This window comes from Chanos chanos, chromosome 7, assembly GCF_902362185.1.
Source record: "Chanos chanos chromosome 7, fChaCha1.1, whole genome shotgun sequence".
Lineage (NCBI taxonomy): Eukaryota > Metazoa > Chordata > Actinopteri > Gonorynchiformes > Chanidae > Chanos > Chanos chanos.
This window is the reverse complement of record NC_044501.1, coordinates 41,223,739-41,232,667: the sequence shown is the minus strand read 5'-3', so window position 1 is coordinate 41,232,667 and position 8,929 is coordinate 41,223,739.

The window sequence follows — 8,929 nt, the reverse complement described above, 5'->3', positions numbered from 1 at the left end:
ATTTATCATCCATATGCACAGCCTTACACAGACCAACACTGACTGTAGAAGCAGAGAGTCCTGTGTAGACTGGATGGGTGTTAACAGGGTGTTATATCTGTGATAAGTTACACATTTCTCTGTCTCTTAGTACTGTTTGTGTGAGTAATGTACAGGACAGAGGAATAAAGGAGAGAAATGCGGTCTGTAACATTACAGAACCAATTCTCATACTGAAAGAATGTTGAGGGAGAATTAATTTTTTACGTATCTCAGAGACAGAGAGAGAGAGAGAGAGAGAGAGAGAGAGAATCTAAGATGTGTGTCATATATTAGAAATGCTGACAGCTCTTTAGAGTTTTAACACGGTTAGAAAAATAAAATGGATTAAAAAAAAAAAAAATACAACTGAGCTCCATTAGAATGTGACATTAGAATTTTATTTATTTATTTTTTTTTAAATCCATGGCGTCACCCACTCAAAAAACCTGGAAATGTCACCAGTCATATTCATTGTTAAGGAGAATGATTAATACACACAGTGGTGAATACATTTTAGCCTCATTATTAGCCAAGACTATGGGAGTGTCAGTCTCAGTGTGACATGTTCTGAGGTTACACAAATATCACTCTTTTGATAATTTTTATCCATTTTAAATGTCTGAGTAATATCACCCAAGCAGATTGTTTAATGATAACCTTTTTCCCAGTTATGATAGTTCTCAGACAAACCACAGTTAACTGTGAATGAATCTGTTCCATTCCTCTTTCTGTAACTATTCCTCTTTCTATAACCATTACTCTGTCCATACCTATTAACTATTCCTCTTTGCCTCTCTTCATTTCTTCAGACTCACCAACAGCTACAGTGACAGTAAATCCAGACACCACTGTGTACACTGGAGAGACAATCATTCTGAAGTGTGAGATAAAGACTGAAAGTGGATGGAGATATAAGTGGTATAAAGGCAGTTCTCCCATTAGATTGTCTACATCTGGACATCACACTGTAAATGGAGACACACTGACCATCAGAGGAGCTGTTGAATCTGATGAGGGTCAGTACTGGTGTGAGGGAGAGAGAGACAATAGACCCACATCCTCACAACCCAGTAAATCTGTTAATCTGACTGTGAGAGGTGAGTTTTGTTCAGAATCTTTTCTGATGGAGAGATTTTTGAGATGCTGCATTACATCTCATCAGTAAATTAAACTAAAGATTTTAAGGTAATGCTTTTATTTTAAAGTTGAGAAACTAAGAGGTAAATGTTTTAAATGTTTCATCTCATCCTGCGTCACTGTCAACATACTGAGGGGTCATCAATGAACCATAAAATAGAATGTGACTGGTTTTGATGTATCGAAAAACACATTTCAGTGGACGGCATTTCACAGTTATGACTGATAAATTCTTCTGCTTTTGATGCCTTGTTTAATGTATTAGAAACTATACGCCCAATGAATTTATTTTTCCTTTGAACTAAAGGACAGCCCAACACTACACTGGCCATAACTCCAAACTGGAGTCCTGTTCACTCTGGAGTGACAGTCACTCTGAAGTGTGTGATAGAGTCTGGGAGGAACTGGAGATATAAGTGGTATAAAGGCAGCACTCAGACTGCAGTGTCTCAGTCTAATGGTTCCACTATAAGTGGAGACACATTGACCATCAGAGCAGCTGCTGCAGCTCATCAGGATCAGTACTGGTGTCAGGGAGAGAGTTATAACAGACCAACAACCTCAGAGAGAAGTAACTCTGTTTTTGTAAGTGTAAGAGGTGAGTGATCAGTGTATTGTATGAAAAGAGCACATTATTTGGTAGTTTTGAGTTCTTGGAGAGATGTTTCCTCCCAAATGTTTTCTCTCAAATCTATAATTGTATAATATATCTCCTATGTGTAACTCTGTGCTGGTGAATCCAGAAGTTTTTGTTTTTTTGTTTTTGTTTCTCTGTTTGATTGTCTGAGGATTTCCTGTAGTCAGTTGGTTTATTCTTGTTTCTCTGATATGTCTGCTGACACTGTAACAATACACACACACTATTATTATACAGAAATTAAACAGCAGAAAGGAGTGTGTTAATTGTAAGGTCTGGGAAAGGTCATTCACACCTGTTACGTACCCACGAATTAAATCTAGGGACTGTGGATTTTTGTGGGACAACAAAAAAACTCAAACAGATACATGGAAAACAGAAATATGTGGGTTGTGAATTTATTAAGTCAAGAAAAGAGAAAGAAAAGGGTGAAAACAAAACCAAAAGTAATATTCAAATCTATTTAATCACGTCATCCGAATTAAACACACAGCGTAACTGCTGTAACCAGGCAATATACACACAGAGATAAAACACACACAGCGATATATCCCTGTTACAAGACACAAACGCGCGTGCACACACAACATTAACCCTGCCGTCTGGCCCACTGGCCCCATCTATCGGTCACCCCAGGACTTTTAAAACAGCCGGTCCCGGTGAACAATTAAGCAGCGCCGCTGCTAGCCATTCATGGCGACAATGAGGACAGGGTAGGGCGGTACCTGGAGAGAGACATGGAGAGTCTGTATGTATGCTGTTTTATAAAAATGATATATCATTATACCATCAATAGCATAACTGCTTAGATTTTTCATCTTCGAGAAGACACAGCTCACCACAACTGAAAAAAACAATCTGTCTATATTCATCAGCACAGAAAAGTTCAATAAGTTCTGAGTGTCTTTCCAAAGATGTGTCTGAGTGAAGGAGACTCAGTGACTCTGAACTGTGAGGTTAAAGACTCCTCTACAGGCTGGACATTCCTCTGGTACAGAGTCATTCCCTACAGAGATGGGTTACCCAGGGTTCATTCTAACTCTGTGGAACTCCTCTCAGACAGCAGCAGAGGAGCTGGAGGCTCCTACACTCTCAGCCCTGCTGCTCTTAAACACACAGGAGTTTATATGTGCAGAGTATATTTATTTGGAAAATGATTTTAATATGGTTGTATCTCCCCTCCCTGTTAAGGACACTGTTAATAATGGAGTATTAACATTTTCTCCCAGCGCCTGTTTCTGATCTCAAAGCCTGAACAAATGTGAGATCTAACTCTGTCTCTCTGTGTCTCAGTTCTGTCTCCTCCAGCCTCTCTGATCATCAGTCCCAACACAACTCAACACTTTACATCTCATTCTCTATCACTGAGCTGTGAGGTACAGAGTAACTCTACTGGATGGACAGTGAGACGATACACAGATAATGGAGAGGTGTCAGACTGTTCATCAGACTGGGGATCAGTAACAGGATCTACATGTAGCATCAGCTCCCTCCAGTCATCAGACAGTGGAGTGTACTGGTGTCAGTCTGACTCTGGAGAGAACAGTAATCCTCTCAACATTACAGTGACCAGTGAGTCTCAACAGTTGCTTCCCCTACATGTGCCTTTGTTACGTTCCTGGTGGAGTGTGGTGTCTAGGGGTATGTAGGAGGACGTAGCATAAAGGAACCCACCACCTGTGCTGGTTTTGGGACGGTGTGATGGGGGAGGAAAACACGGACACGGCGAATTAGTGTAAAAGAAAGTGCACGATATATTTGGAATATTTACAAAGTGATATTTACAAAATATTTACAAACGCACACAAAAACACACGAATGTGGGAGAGTATGATAGACGGTGCCAAAGAATTGAAACTAGTAAAACAAAAACCACCCTGACTTCATCTACACTGAAAAAAAACACACTGAACTACAAAACAAAAAGGTGGCAGAGCCAAAGGAAACCTGACTACACTAACTAGTAACAGAAACACAAGAGTGGCACAAGCCTCTAACCTATCCCTATACAGCGTTAACACTACTGCGGGGATCCCCTTCCTTACCTGTCCTTCTCCCCGCGATAACCAAAACACCAAAGCCAGAGCGCAATCCACAAACAGAGTCAATAAACGGAAATTCAGGGTCGAGTACAGAATGGCAAGTTTGTAATAATAACAAAAACCCACGAAGGCAAAAGGCAACATCGAGATCGAATTCTTCCCCCCCCAGGCATCCAGTCTCTTTAAATGTTGGCGCTCCGTGTCTGATTGGCTACACCACAAGGGACACTCCCTCCCTGGTTGGTCGAACAGGAGAGGGGGGGGGGGGGGCACAACATCAGGCCAGGGTATTGCCAGCCCCACCACAGCTGGGTACCTAGAGAGAGAGAGAGAGAGAGAGAGAGAGAGAGAGAGACGCAAACGAAACAAGACGCACAAATAAAACACACAGTGCACCACACGTCACAGCCTTAGTAAAATATTATTCATTCTCTTTATAGGAAAATATCCCTTTGTTTCTTGTATGAACAAATTTCTGTGTAGTGTTGTGATACATGGTAAAAATTGAGAAAGACACAAAATCTTTGCCGATACACATTGATGATAATGTATCTGTTAAAATGAGACAAACCACATATATTTTCTACATGAAAGCAGATATATTTTTACATTTGAGATCTAATATTCTGATTACAATCATTATTATATCTCCACATTCAGTGTAACTGTGTTCTGAACAGGTGGTAATGTTACCCTGGAGAGTCCTGTCCATCCTATTACTGAGGGAGATACTTTGACTCTGCGCTGTAGATATCGAAACACCTCCTCAGACCTCAGAGCTGATTTCTATAAAGATGGATTAGTCCTCCAGAAGCAGACTACAGGAGAGATGACCATCCCTACTGTCTCAAAGTCAAATGAGGGTCTGTATTGGTGTAAACACCCAGAGAGAGGAGAGTCACCAAAGAGCTGGATCACTGTCAAAGTCATTGTCAGAGGTGAAATTTAACCTTTATGCATTCACATACAGATTCAAATGTAAACAATATGAAATTGCTCTCTCTCTCTCTCTCTCTCTCTCTCTCTTTAATCCTCGGTGTAAATGTTTCTGTATGTTTTTTTTTATTTTTTTTCTTTGTTTCCCCAATTTCCAGAAGCCTCCCTGTCTCTCTCCAGACTGCTCTGTTCTCTACTGGTACTTTCTCCATATCTGCTGGTGACCATTGTGATTGGGGTTAAATGCTGGAGGGCTGGAGGTGAGAACTCTCTCAGTCTGACTACAGAAGTTTATCTGTTTAATCTCACACTCCCTAAACCGATTTTTTTCTTTTTTTTCCTGTGTTTTACAGCTAAATCTGATGAATACAAGAGACAGCATGCAGTTATAGAGACACCGTAATCTGTCACTTTGAAGAGTTTAACTCCTAGAGGCAGTATAGAGTCATTTCTCATTGCACTGTGATGAATTAACAGGGACAGACTATGAGGAATACATTATGATCCTTGTAAAATGATGCTAAATCATTCCTTATAAAATGATTTCTCATACTATGCATTTCATTATAAACATGTGTGTAAAGAGACATATATGACAAGGTTTATTTCACTGTATTATTTTAATGTTTCCCTTTTACTCCACACATAGTGTCTCTGAATTGTTACAGCAACATGGTGTAAAAATGCAATTTTCTCATTTTCTTTTAGTTTTTATGTGATTATGTAGAAATATGTAAAATGCCATGTAGATGTTTGTATAAGTTGGATTTCTCTTAATATAGGCTACATATGTTCATGTCTTTCCTTATTGAAATGTAAGTGTTAGGGTCGTGTCCGTGCCTGTAGTCTGTTCCTTACTGTTTTCCTCTCCCCTGTGTCTCCTGTGCTCTCCCTGTCTGTCTCCCTCTCTCTGTGTCTCCTCTCACTCTCCCTGTCTGTCTCCCTCTCTCTGTGTCTGTGTGTCTGTGTTGTGAGCGTGGCAGTCCTCTCACTCTCCCTGTCTGTCTCCCTCTCTCTGTGTCTGTGTGTCTGTGTTGTGGGGATGACACTACTCTCACTCTCCCTGTCTGTCTCCCTCTCTCTGTATCTGTGTGTCTGTGTTGTGAGCGTGGCAGTCCTCTCACTCTCCCTGTCTGTCTCCCTCGCTCTGTGTTTGTCTGTCTGTGTTGTGGGGGTGGAGCTGCTCTCACTCTCCTGGTTCCTGATCACACCTCCAGTCCATCTACTCATCTACTCTGTGACATTTCCAGCCTGTTTTCTCATCCACTCACTGCCAGATCATTGTTTCAGAGGGTGTGGTTGAACCCGTTCCTGGGTCACTTAGAGATGTGTATTGTAAACTTGCTCTCATGTTGATGTTGATAGCTGTATCCCTAATCCTGTTACTGATAGCTGTAACCCTAATCCTGTTGCTGATAGCTGTAACCCTAATCCTGTTGTTGATAGCTGTAACCCTAATTGTGTTGTTGATAGCTGTAACTCTAATCCTGTTGCTGATAGCTGTAACCCTAACCCGGTTGTTGATAGCTGTAACCCTAATCCTGTTGTTGATAGCTGTAACCCTAATCCTATTGTTGATGGCTGTAAACCTAATCCTTTTGTTGATAGCTGTAACCCTAATCCTGTTGTTGATAGCTGTAACCCTAATCCTATTGTTGATAGCTGTAACCCTAATCCTGTTGTTGATAGCCGTAATCCTAATCCTGTTGCTGATAGCTGTAACCCTAATCCTGTTGTTGACAGCTGTAACTAATCCTTGTCTCCCTGCGTCCCAGTATCACTCTCTTGCCTGTTTTTCTGTTCATCTCCCAGCATGCCGCTCATTCATCCAGCCACACTCACAACCCTGTCTTCACCCCTACTCCGCCCTGCTTCACCAGCCACCAGCTTCCCTCTGCCCTCTGCCTCTGCCTGCCCAAATCCACACCTCCATCACACCTTCACTCCCTGAAAGCTAACAATAAACCGTTTCTCTCTCATTCTGACTCAGAGTCCCTGTCCTGCGTTTGGGTTTCCTTTGTTGATCATTACGTTAAGAATGAAGACAATGATTTTGTTGATTCATATTTAAGTAAAAGGTCCTGATCTTTGTTAAATAATAATAAAATACTTCTGTCATCATCAGCCTGGTCCCTGTATCTAATTTCTCTCTCTGAGCTGTGTGAAAACGTTATATTAGATACGTGATAAAACACATTTTAATTCAATATTTTAAGAGCTTTTGACATCACTGCATCTGTCATATTCTAAGTGTGCAGCAGCAAATTAATGGACCTTTTTATCAAAAAATGTTTCTAATATTTGAGAGAGACACGGAATTAAAAAATAAAAAAAAATAAAAGAATCTTTTCATTATCCGAGCAGGTAATTTAGCCAGATCTCCAGTGGCTGTCACTCAGAATATTTCATTAATAACACAGTGAAAATCTCAGCTAAAATCTCAGTCATGTTAAATAATACTAAAGTACTTCTGTCATTATCAGTCTAGTCACTGTACATAATTTCTCTCTATGAGCCATTTGAAAGCATAAGATTAGACAACATAATAAAGTTTCCATTCAACAGAGCTTTTAACATCACTGCATCTGGACTGTCACATTCTAAGTGTACTACAGCAAATTAATGGTTCCCTTTCATTTCTATTTATTTTTTAAGTAAAAAAAAAAAAAAAAAGATTAGCTCATTCGCTCAGCTGGTGATTTATTCAGATCTCCAATGACTGTCACTCAGAATATTTCATTAATAACACAGATAAATGCTCAGTTATGACGGCATCTGCAGTGCTGAATTTGATAATAACAAAACTACCCAGAGATCTGTCTGTTTGTACCAAACCCCTCATCATTCTCCACATCATCTCCACTCACATCCTCCCTTTCCTTATCTACTCTAATTCCCTTTTCAAACACCAGCTCTCATCTTAATGAAAGACTCATCTCAAAATCATCCTCAAATAAACCTGGACTGAACCCCACTGATGTCTTTTACAGTAAGCAAGTTTCCCTCTAATTACACTTCAGTTTAAATCACTATAATGTGGAGTATCTAATCATTTGTCCTCTTCACTCTCACGGAACGACCTTTTTGACCTCTGTCAGTCTACTTAAAAGGAGTGGTCATTCTACAGAGTCTGTTTTCCTTCTAGTCACTGAAGCTCTATATGAAGTGACAGAGAGCTCCTACTTCTCTGTCTTCATTCTCTTAGTCCTGTCTACAGTCTTTAACACTGGAAATGATCAGGTGATGAATACAATGTTGGTCAAAGCTGGATTTGTCTTTTCCTGGACTGTATTGTATCTGATGAACTGGTTCTACTAGGTCATCTGTAGAGGATCCTAACACTCTTCTTTAGGACATGAGATTTTTGTGACATATTTTCTCACAGTGATTCCTCTGGTGGGATTACAGTGTTAACAGAGAGATAGGAGAAATTAAAACGACAGTTTGATAGAATAGGAATCTTTTAAACTGTTACTTCCAGATCACAAAGAAAACATACAAAATATGCAAGATATATGAAATATGCTTACAAATGGACATACATATTCCATTGACAGTTCAGTAGCTGCTTTGAGCTGTACCTGGTGATCTCAGTTAAAGGATAAAGAATTTGGGTTTTCAGGACAATGGACTGTACTCTGTGTTTATATAGAAGGATAATAAACAGCTTCCAACAATGATGGTTAGCATGTTGTGATACATCCACAGACTGTCTCCCTGTCTGGGTCTGTTTTGGCTCTTCTCTGCCCTCTGGTGGCTGTAAGGACACCTACAGTGATTCTCCTAATGAGACAGTCTGTTTGAAAAAGATGACTAGCAGGAGGTGGACTCAGTCAAGCAGTTGGAAAACAGTCAGGTCCTCTGACAACTCTGTCTGTACTCTCCCCAGTCAGTGACTGACAGACCAGTGTGTGTAATTAAGAGTTCCAGTCTGTCCCAGTAATAACTTTGTATCTTTAGTCCATTTCTCCAGAAGACAAGGGTTATCTTTTCTGGGTTATTCTTGTACAAAACTTAAAACATGAAACTGTATATTGAATTGTGGTCACTGAAACTACACACACACACAGATTTCCTCATCCTAATTTTCCCAGATCTTCACCATTGTAAATTATAACTGGCATTTCACTTTAGTTCAGACAGGCAAAAAGACTTC